The 11910-nt window shown below is 34.7% G+C and overlaps 1 pseudogene; it reads left to right on the top strand.

Moving 5' to 3' along the window:
* The first annotated feature begins 819 nt into the window (after positions 1-819).
* On the top strand, positions 820-6176 carry LOC126697336 (protein NRT1/ PTR FAMILY 2.7-like; annotated as a pseudogene).
* The last annotated feature ends 5734 nt before the right edge of the window (positions 6177-11910 follow it).

The raw sequence follows: 11910 nt of genomic DNA, 5'->3' as shown, positions 1-11910 counted from the left end.
TGGACTCCTAATGGCAGGAGCTCGACCCTGCCATGATTGGTTGTTGCATTTGCTAACGCTCCAGCTCTTCCCACAGACGGCGCCAATTGTAGGGGCACGATTCGAAGTCCGAGTCCAACAATTATGTGGTTCCGGTCCAAGGAGCGAATTCGAGGAGCTTTTCCTGGTGCTTTCGGTGTATTTGGGGATCCCCCTCCTTTGTTTCTCTTTACTCCCCTTTTATAGTCGTTTTCTCCTTCTGACTGGGGTCCCCAGGGTAGGTACTTGTCCCATCCATCCCTACCTCCAGTTGCTGAGAGTGGTTGTAAGGACAGAGAAGTATGGCTGTATCAGGCACAAGGCACTGAATACAATAAAGGCTGCCTTCCTTTGTACGCTTTTGTTCTATCTGTCGTCTCTCTCCACTTTCGTACTTTCCCTGCCCTGTGGAACGGTCTAGAGTTTCGCCATTGATGATCCATTACCTCTTTTACCCTCGGCTATATCCATCTGAGGAGGATTTTCCATAACGAGGAGGGGTTTTCCCATGAACTGGGCCGCTGGCCTAGTATAGATATTCAAACGGGCCTATTAGTCTTTTCCCCCCACAGTAACAATGATCAATTTATTAAGATGGAAAATCATGGCTTTTTACGATTGTATATAAGAATTAAGAACTTTTCTACAATTCTTATATTATTCGCATTTCTGTCGTGTCTAAATTTTGTATACATTATATGGACCCTTCCTTCCTAGTGACAATTTTTTATCGTTTTTCTTTCATTACCAAATAAAACATGTCCGATCTTTAATAGTGCATATATGAGAGAGAGAGAGAGAGAGAGAGAGAGAGAGAGAGAGAGAGAAAGAGAGAGAGAAGCTTCCTATATAATAGAGGTGTTTGATATAGGATATATCTGCCTAGCTCAAATATAGTTCAGAGGGAAAGAAAGAAAGAAAGAGAAAGAATGGAAGGCAAAGAATCAAAACAGTTTGAAGGGAGGCTTTCTGCCTTGACTACACCAAATGAAGAAGGTGGGCAAGCATCTAAGGAGTCCAAACGAGGAGGGTGGATTACCTTTCCCTTTATCATAGGTCACTATCTCTTTCTTTCTCTATTTGTGCTATAATATAAACTCCATTTTTAAGTTGGTCTAAATTAAATGGCACTATATATATATATATATATATATATATAATCTGCACTGTTTTTTTTTTTCAAGCAGGAACTCTGATGGGTCTTTCCCTAGTAGCTGGTGGGTGGGCATCGAATTTGATAGTATATCTAATAACAAAGTACAATGTGAAAAGCATAGCAGCTACAAAAATAAATAACATTGTTCTCGGTTGCTTCTCTCTCTTCATGTTGCCGGTGCCATCATTGCCGACTCTTTCTTAGGCTCCTTCCCTGTCGTTCTCATCTTCTCCTTTGTTTCCTTACTGGTAATTATTTACTGTTTTTTAAGCTAATCATAAAAACATTTGTTAATGGTGCTTTTATTTGATTGATGATGCAAAAACCTAACATAATGGTGGTGGTAAGTAATACTTTATCTTCATTATATAATTTTTTAATATCACTCATGGGTATTAGCTCCAACGTCACATCCTAGTAATTATTTTTTATAGGAAAAAATAAATTAAGATAAAAATCTTTGATTCAATGTCTTTGTGTGTATTAATTTACAGTAAGTTTATAACAAGTTAAGGATTTTTTAGCGAGTGACCTTTATTTTATTGATAATGCAAAAACCCAATATGACGGATCGAGGTAAGTAATACGTTATCTTCATTACATAAATTTTTAATGTCACTCGTGAGTTTTAGCTCCAACGTCACGTTCTCGTAATTATTTTTTATATGAAAACTTAAATAAAGGTAAAATCATGGATTTGTAAGTCTTTGTGTCTATTAATTTACAATAAGTTAAAAGTCTTATTAATGAATGCCGTTATGACAGTAATTTGTTAATGGACCATTTTTAAAAAGTTTTAAGTTTGCATATAATATTTTATTTCTTCCAAGTATCATATCGTAATATATACATATTTTTGGATTGATAGATACCTGGTCTATTTATTTTTATACAAGTTAGAATTTCTACTCTAACTTAATCTAAGTGTATATGTGTGTGAAGCTCCCTCCGGGAGACTTGAACACCGACCCTTGCCCCCCCCACACCTCACAAGCATTTATACTTGTGGAGTGACCACTACACCAATGGTGCACAGTAGTAAATACCTAATCTATTAAAGTAACATATTGTAGCTTTGGTGATAATTACTCATAATGTGATGTATTTGTGAATAATATCATAGACAACATTAGGTGAGAAATATTCAATTATGTAATAAAAAAATAATTTAAAATATATTTTATATAAATAAATTTATATATGTGTATTCCTTAACAAAACAGAATGTCACTAATTTCTTTGAGAATACAGGGTATGATCATGTTCACCCTAACTGCTACAATGCATTCCTTGAGACCAGCCCAATGTGTAATTGGCTCATATACGTGTGAAACCCCATCAAATCTTCAACATGTAGTCCTCTATATGACCTTAGGATTGGCTTCACTAGGACTTGGAGGCACACGCTTCACAATTGCAACTATGGGAGCCGAACAATTTGACAAGCCCAATGATCAAGGAATTTTCTTCAACTGGTATTTTTTCACCTTGTACGTAGCAAATGCAATCAGCTTCTGTGTCATTGTTTATATCCAAGACAATGTGGGTTGGGGATTGGGGTTTGGAATATGTGCCATTGCCAATGCCATTGCAGTAGTCCTATTTGTGTTAGGAAAGCGATTCTATCGCCAAGTTAAACCAAAAGGAAGCCCTTTCACAAGCATAGCTCATGTCATAGTTGCGACAATTCGGAAAAGGAAATTATTGGGAACTTCTGGAAACCAAGATTGTTATTTGGAAACCACTGGCGTGTTAAAAATGGAAGCTGGTGCATCAACTAAAAACTTTAGGTATGAGTCACTGGAACTCTCTCTCTCTCTCTCTCTCTCTCTCTCTGTTTTTGGTGGTTATTGTTTTAGATTTTTGCTTTTTATTTATATTATAATTAATCAATGTAGCCAACATTATAATATAGGAAATTATCATAATTGAATTTAGGAATTGAGATGAATATAATATATCTTAATGCCCAATTTCATCAATAAAAAAAAAAAGTATATATATATATATATATATCTTAATGCCATGAAAACTCAAGTGGTGACCTTTGAAAAAAAGATATAGTATGTGGTAGGACACACAAGTCACTAATTATTTCTTTGGTGGTTTTTTTGTTTTGGGGGGGGGGGGGGGGGTGTTGGGGTGCGGATTTTTTTTTTGAGAGAGAGTGTTTAACCTATAATGTATGCTCTTGAATATAATTTTTTATCATCAAACTAAAACATTAATCAATTTTTGGTGTAGGTAGTGATTGAACCTTAGATCTTTTATACAACCATCTAACTATTAAATTATAAATAATAAAATAAAATCCTAACAAATTTTATTACTTAAACCTCACGTTTTCCACTTCACAAATGTGCCAAAGAAACCAAGCAAAACTCCACCCTCACTCAGTTCTACTTAGGTGGAACCTAAACAAAACACATAAACCCCAACATCATGATTTCTAAATTCTAGAGAGAATCACGGCAGCCAATGAAAGAGAGAAACTTAGCAGCCAAAGTGAGAGAAAAACACAATAAAGGGGGAACACAACGTTGATCTTAACACCGAGAGGCTGGTCTGTGTTGCGGTGGTTGCTACGGCAACAAGGAAGGGATCGAATGGCGTTGGTAGTGCAAGTCACGGTAGCGGTAGCAAGTAGAGGATCGATTGGTGTTGGTGATGCTACAGCAACATTAATTCTCACACACTATAATTAAATGGGATTTGCTTTTATCACGAGCATAAAATTATACTGTATTTTTTTTTTTAATTTATATTTTTTTTTTGGATGGACTTTCTCTAAAAAAAGTATGAAGTAAATTAAAGAACATGGTGTAAGCGACTAAATTTCTAGTTTGAAATAAATCAAACAAGTAAAATAGTTTCACAAATGCGAATTTGTATTGATGATTGTGTGGTACAATTCTCTGAAATTACAAAAGAGTGATCCTCTGATTCGATCTCCTTGCAAAACTTATTGATTAGATTTATGGTAATGTGGATTTGACTTGAACACAAAATATCCTTCAATTTGGTTGAGGGATGGATCGAAGATTACTGAAACGGAATTACAATGAATCTCTGGCTATGAGCTTGTTTAGAAATCCTTTGTTCTTCGCGTTCTTCGTGTTCTTTGTGCGTTCTTCGTCTTCGAAGGTTTGTGGAGGAAGTTCTTCGGAGCTTTAGAGGCTTGAATCCGTTGAGCTTCACTGATTTGTGATTTGTTGATGTTTTCGGACACTTTTGGCTTGATTCCCGCGAACTTTAGGATCTAGGCAGATGATCTGGATGATTCTGCTTCGAATGTTCTTCGATTTTGGGGTTGAAGTTCTTGAAGTTCTTGAAGGCTTTGAGGCTTGATCTTCGCAGAGCTTCTTCACTTCTGAATTCTGGTCCTCCTAAATGTCTCAGGAAGGCTTCTATTTATAGGAGTTTTGGGATGGGTGAGCGACACGTGGCGGAGCTTGATTGGTGACACATGTCACAGCTTGATTGGTCCGCTTAAGTCATCGCTTACACGTGCGAGGTTGCTTGAGTCATTGCTTGAGTCATTGCTTACACGTGCGAGGCTGCTTGAGTCATCGCTTACACGTGCGAGGCTGCTTGAGTCATCGCTTACATGTGCGCTGATGCGTGATTGGCTCTTGCATGACACTTGGCAAATTTCTGTTGGCTTCTGAATAGTGATAGCAAAACCTAGCAGCAATACATGGTGTTCTGTAATTGGCTGTATTTTGTGGACTTGGTAATGTGATGTGTCAGCTTGTGATAGGTCGGGAATTTTCCCTCTCTACACATAGTTTAGAATCATTAGATAAATAATAATATTAGGAATTAAAATAAAAGATTTTCCCTATTAACACCCTAACCATTAAAGGGCGAGGATTCAAATTCTCACTTTAAATGATCAAGGTTCTTCAACTTTAAATGTTTTACTTCAAATCTTCAATCACTAATTTATTTTTCGAAGAAAAAAAAAATGTCCTATCATGATCGGGTCTACCCGGACTATTATTTATGAAACTAAAGTATCACCATTTTCATGCAGGTTCTTGAATTGTGCAGCAGTAATAACTGAAAGTGACAAACAAATGGATGGCTTTTATGCAAGATCATGGAAATTATGTACCGTAGAAGAAGTTGAAGCCCTCAAAACCATTATCAGAATTATCCCAATATGGTCTACAGGCATTTTTATAAGTCTCTCGGTAGGTATTTTAAATAGTCTCACAATCCTCCAAGTCCTAACCATGAATCGACACCTTGGGCCTCATTTCGAAATCCCAGCTGGGTCATTTACACTCTTCAACTTAATAGCTACAACTGTCGCAATCTTCTTCATTGATCGTTTATTGATTCCCATTTGGAGGAAAATAACCTGTCAAACATTGACACCACTCCAGCGTATTGGAATTGGCCATATAATCAATATCCTTAGTTTGATAGCATCAGCCCTAACTGAAATTCGACGACTCCACGTGGTCAGAACCCATAGCCTTATTGGCCAACCCAACTTGGTTCTGCCCATCTCAGCCCTATGGCTTGCTGCACCACTAACCATTATATATAGGCATCGGTGAGGGTTTCATTGTCCCAAGTACGATTGCATTGTACTATCAAGAATTTCCAAAGTCACTAAAAAGTACGTCCACAGCTATGGTCTCGTTATTACTTGCAATTGGGTTATTTCTAAGCCCGGCAATTATGGATTTGATAGACCAAATCACGGGATGGTTGCCGGATAATATTAACGCTGGAAGATTGGATAATGTGTACTGGATATTAACAGTGATAGGAGTGCTGAATTTTGGCTACTATCTAATTTGTGCCAAGTTGTTTAAGTATCAAAATGTTGAAGAACATGATGGGCCTTCAGTGCTGGCTCTCTAGAATCTGGAAGATTGAGACTGTTTTTAGAAGTTGCTTTAATCTAGGTGTGACTTTGGAGTTTAATAAATAGTTGTATTTATGCATTTGGTAATATAGGTGTTTATAATTTGAAGGGTTTTCTTTACCGAGTTTGACTTACCTCAAGTATTTTTTTAACTGGACATTTCTTGTTGTTTTAAATATACATTGACAAGTGGTTGTAGGTATTAATCTCTACATTTTATTTAGTTAATGGGTGATATGATAGTTTCTCATTAAAATAAAATGAGATATTCGGTTAAAAAAGTATTAAAAGTAAGCCAAGCCTTTCTTTAACAACCACGCTGAGGTTGGGGGCATTTTTCTCTTCTTTTATGTATGGAATTTGGAAAGTGGAAACATTAAGATAGTAGAATAAAATTATCGGTATTCTTTGAATGTTAGAGCATCCACATTAGTAGATGCAAAAAATTTGTAAATTTATACATCTAAAACCTACTTTTTCTATTTTATACTTCCATTTTTACAAAGCACTCACATCAGTTTGTCTATTATACACGTTTATTCAAATAAAATATTCATCTTCAGATCAACCCACCCACCCAGCCACCATTATCAACCACCATCACCCCAAAACCCACTGATCAAACAGAAAATCCAAACCCCATAGAAAATCAAGACCAAAACCCCATAGAAAATTGAGACCTTGACAGCCAAGCATGGTCTGCTGGAAGTAACGAGCTTCACTATGGTTCGCCATGGAGGTCCAGGTAGTAACGAGCTTCATTGTGGTTCCGATTGTCTAGGGCCGAGATGTCATCGCTCACCATGGTTCTGATTCTCCTTTATGTATTGATCGTGTTGGTGAGGCTGGACTGAAGGACCAGAGAGAGAGGTGAGAATAGAGGCTAAAAAGGAGAGAGTGAGGTGAGGAGAGAGAGAAAAATGTAAAATAATAAATACAAGAGCTACAGTAACCGTGCATATATGCACTGTTACTGTAGCAATTGTGTATAAATACAAAATTTTACACCCATTGATGTGGGTTTTTTTTTTGGGTCAAAATTAGGGGTGTCAAATGGGTGGGTTTGGGGTGGGTATAATTGGGTTGGGTATATAAAACTCATTTAACTAATTGCTTTTAACCCAAATCCAACCCAACCAAATTATTATGGGTAAACCCCAACTCACCCAATTACCCAATTATCAAAATTATACAATATGAAATTCACAACTACAAGTACAAAAACAAAGAGGATTAATTTTAAGTTCCATATCATAAAAGAATTAAAATTGTAAAAAGGAAATAAAGGACTGTCATTTTCTCAGGAACCAAACAGAGAAAAATGAAGCGAAATTACCGTAGTAATAAACAGAAACGATTAAAAACACAAATCTACAAATCTGAAATTCCTTTCAACATCCATTTTCTCAAAAGCCAAACAAAAGAACCACGAAACTCAGGGGGAAGTTTCCAGTCATTAACGGCGTCTATGACGGTGGATAATCGATCGATCAACTTCTTCTCTGTCTTCAAAGATTTATTTGACTGTGGTGGTGACGATGACAAAGAGGAAGAGGAAGACAAGGCCAACCTAGTGCTGGGCCAACCACAGTCGTTGATCTTGGGATCAAAGACCATGAAGTGGTGATGGTTCTTCTGGCAAGCCGGGTTGAACTTGAATTCATTGAGAATTGAGAGGACCCAACCGGGTTGAACTGTGTGGAAGTCTGGGAAGGACCGATTAGTGGTCCTTCCTATTCCAAATCGAGTGAGAAAATCCATAGAAAAGATCCAAACAAATACAATACAGCTCAAACACAACGAAACCTGACGAATCCAAAACTTCATGATTCAAAAAATTAATAATAATAATAATAATAATAATAATAATAAATAAATAAATAAATAAAATTATTAGTAAGATTTCATTGCTTTTGATTGATTTAAGGTCAAATAGACATAGATCTTGAGCAAATGATGAAGAAAATGAAGGTCGAGATTGAGATCTAGATCATACTGAAGCAATTTTCGATGAGGAAATTGAAGGTGTGGCCGTCAGAGTTGTAGGTGAACTTGTTGTTGGAAGCCAGAAGCTTCTGGAGGCATTGGGAAGCGATGCTCGTGAAATTTCCGGTGAACTCTATGTACTCCGCAAGAAAGAAAGAGCAAGCGAGAGAGAGAGAAGTGTTTGGAGGCCGAGAAAATGAAGGAAAATGAAAACCCTAAAAGCTAAAACACTTAAATGTCTAAGGGGCTCTTTTTTTTTTTTTTTTTTTTTTTTTTTTTTTTTTTTTACAGGAAGGGCTGTGTTGAATTTGAGTATATTGTTTTTGAGTTAAATGAGGCTCAATGGGTTTTTAGTTAAAACTCAATAATCACTGGGTCTAATTGGGTTAATGCTCATTTAATTTAATTCAACTAATAATTGGGTGGGTTTGGGTTTAATTAGAGTGAGTGGGTTTGGGTGGGCAAATAGGTTTAGGCTTACTTTGCCACCCCTAGTCAAAAGGTGTAAAATGGATACATTTTTCTATTTTAGAAGACTATACACATGCTGATAGGATTGCTCTTAACCTTTAGCTCTTAAAAGTTCAAATATATATCCAATAAGTTAAAAATAAATCGATTTACACTTAAACAAACAGCAATAAAGATTCGAGCTTTTTACTGAAAGGACTTTCTCAACTTCCTTTGTATGTGACTTTCCTTTGGACTGCTAAATTGAAAATATTGTTTGATTCTGGACACCTACGTCAGTTGCAAAGTATGGTTTCGATTCAACTTCGAAGTATAATATTTGGTAACCTCTTATAATTAAGCTAGAATTTTGTGAACCAAAATCCGCAAAGCACACTACTGGGAAAGTGCAACAGGAAAGCTTAAAAGAGCCAGCACAAGAAGAGAACCTTTTTTTTTTTTTAAAGGTAAGGTTGGGAACAATAAATTTACAATAGATCATTTTATGTGGCAATAACACCACCAAATAAAATTTTAAAAAAAAATTCTCATCAATTTTTTTTTAACAATATCAAGGTAATACAATTTTTATTTGTAAATTTTATAAACTGATATGTCAACTTAAATAAAAATTAAGAAATGTATTTATCATGTTGTTGATGTGAGACTAATATATAATAATATATAAGTAGTATAAATAAGACTATAAGCCTATATGGTGTTAAGAGAGTATAGAACACAAGAATAATTGCAGAGCATTTAAGTGTAACGGCTAGTTCTCATCCAATGGCCAGGAATGATGTTTAAGCAAACGGTGTCATTCTATTTAAGTGCTGATGAGTTTTGTTATTAAGTCCAAACGCTGTCGTTTGATCTCCTAGGTTTGCTAAAAGATTGCCTAGCTTTGATTAGGCCGTTAAGTCTGTTATTTATCCCTGATTTTGCTCCAAACTTTACAGATCAATCCCGGATTTTAAGGGTTGTTAGTTAGACAATTGTAATTAGCTTGGGCTGTATATATAGTTCTTTGAGTGTAATGAAATCATTAAGTGAGTATTCATCCAGAAAGTTCCAATTCTCTCTTCATCTCTCTCAAACTTCTCTCTGGTTTTCTCTCTTTCTCTCTGAGTGTTGACTCTAAAACCTCCATTGTTAAAGAATTTGCAAGCTTAATTCAAAGCTTTTCATAAGGTATATATGTGTCACATTCCTTAAGAAGGAAAGAGAACTCTCTCACCTACCCTTGCACCTCACCAAATTGCATTTATGATTTGTAAATTAATCGTCACGTGTTAATGGGTAAATGTATTTATATCTATTTATTAATTATCTATACTATAGATAGTGTAGTAATTATATATTGTATATAAAAGAAATGTAAATGGTTATTTTTATAAAATTCATATAAAAAACAATTTATTTGAAACACTTATTATCAAAAATAAAAATTGATTTGGAATATGGTATTCTTTCTCATGCTTAATTACTTTAAGAACAATAGAAACAAAAACCATCAAAAAGTAAAAACTAATTTAATAACACATATAATTAAGATTAATTAAAATAATTAAATATTTATGAATTTACTAAAGTAACATGGTCATATTTGTAATATTAATCTTAACCTGAATAAATATTTGTGAATTCACCAATTTCAATAGAGATTGGCATCCAAATATACTTTTTAGTTCTTTTCTATCCCATTAACTTTTTCATCAATATTAAATATTATATATTTCTTTTTAAGAATCCAATTTTTGGATCAGTTTCTTCTTCTCTAAGATTTTATATGTAATCAAACGATATGAAAACATCACATAATGCCATAAATTTATTCTTGCTCAACAAGTCATCATTATAACTCTAGGATCATTTGAGAAGCACACTGAGTGCCTGAGAGCAATTTTTTTTTTTTTTTTTTGGGTTAAACAAACCTAGTAATTAAAATAATTTATCACAGTTACATACGTACTTTTCTGTTCAAGAGAAATCCAAACAAATTAAATCAAATAATCTTTGAAAGCAATAAAATTAAGTACTATTTTTTTTTTTTTTTACCAAATGATTCCTTTGACAGCATAATATCAAACTCTTAAAAGTCACAAGTTCCGAGCCGACAGTATCATATGGGTGAAATATGAAATCAATGAATTATTACTTGCAATAAACCGTGATGACAGATACCTGTGTTCATTTATGGACCATGGTCACATGCAGACAGAACAACATTTAGGGCTTCAAGGGTCCCTTTGCAGAAATGTTTCTTTTTTATATACGTATTCTAGCCTAATTTGAATTGGGTCCAAAATTAAATTAAATTTGGTTCCCTTTCTTCAAAATCTTGGCCCTCTTTCATATTATTAGGCCAAATATTATCACAAATTAAATAAATACAGGTATCTTATCACAAACATCCCTGAAGTTTAGAAGTGTTTGAATTTTACACCTTAATATTTCAGAATTTAGATTTTACCTCCTAAAGTTTAAAAGTGTGGATTTTACTTCTTGTACCCTAAACTTTAGAAGATAAAATCCAAATTTTGAAACTTCAAGAAATAAAATCAAAATATCTCTAAACTTTAAGAGTGTAATTTGGAATTTAACCTACATTTTTTGTTTACACTTCAATATCCCTCTAAGTTGAAATCCTGATTCCATCTATGCATGATGCACACACAGTCTTTAACACCAAGAGAGACTTTTTGAAGTCCAAATGTTGCAGAAAAAGATAATGGCTAAGGGCTACATACCAATCTTATCACCAACTTCCACAGCCCGCGCGCATTCACCAATGTACCATCCTTTATTAGTCGTTGAACACACTCATCAAAATGGAACTTCCTCTTTAGCTCATAAACAAGAATCATATTTTTTTTTATGTATGTATCGTCACTAGCCATTGTCAACTGGCAATTCATCATAGCACAGCACAACTGATGACTTGTAGATAAATAATTGAATTAATGTGTGAAGAACTGAAGATGAAGCTTATTCATATAGTCACATGCACAATCTTTTCATTACCTAAATGTGCACCTTTTATTGCTTTTTAATTCCTTCCCAAATAAAAATAAAAAACAAAACAAAAAACCAAAACATAAACAAACCAACAAAAAAGTCTTGATGGAATTTATTAACACTAAAATTGCAAACCACGATGGAATATATTAACACTATATTGCAAATCATGGCTATATTCTTCAACTTCGCTTATATTGTGCGTAACCCTTTCAAGTAAAAGGCGGACATCTCAATTAATTTCCCTTTATGTTTTTCCTTACCAAGTTAAATTTGTCCTCATTTTTTGTGGGCTGGTTGGGGAGGGTAATGAAGTCATTGCCTAATGCGTGAGAGAGAGAGAGGAGCTTCCTATATAATAAGCATCTTAGCTGAAATCTAGTTCAGAGAAGAATGGAAG

The sequence above is a fragment of the Quercus robur genome, chromosome 8 (assembly GCF_932294415.1).
Source record: "Quercus robur chromosome 8, dhQueRobu3.1, whole genome shotgun sequence".
Lineage (NCBI taxonomy): Eukaryota > Viridiplantae > Streptophyta > Magnoliopsida > Fagales > Fagaceae > Quercus > Quercus robur.
The sequence above is the reverse complement of the archived record's forward strand: the minus strand, read 5'-3'. Positions and strand labels throughout refer to the sequence as shown.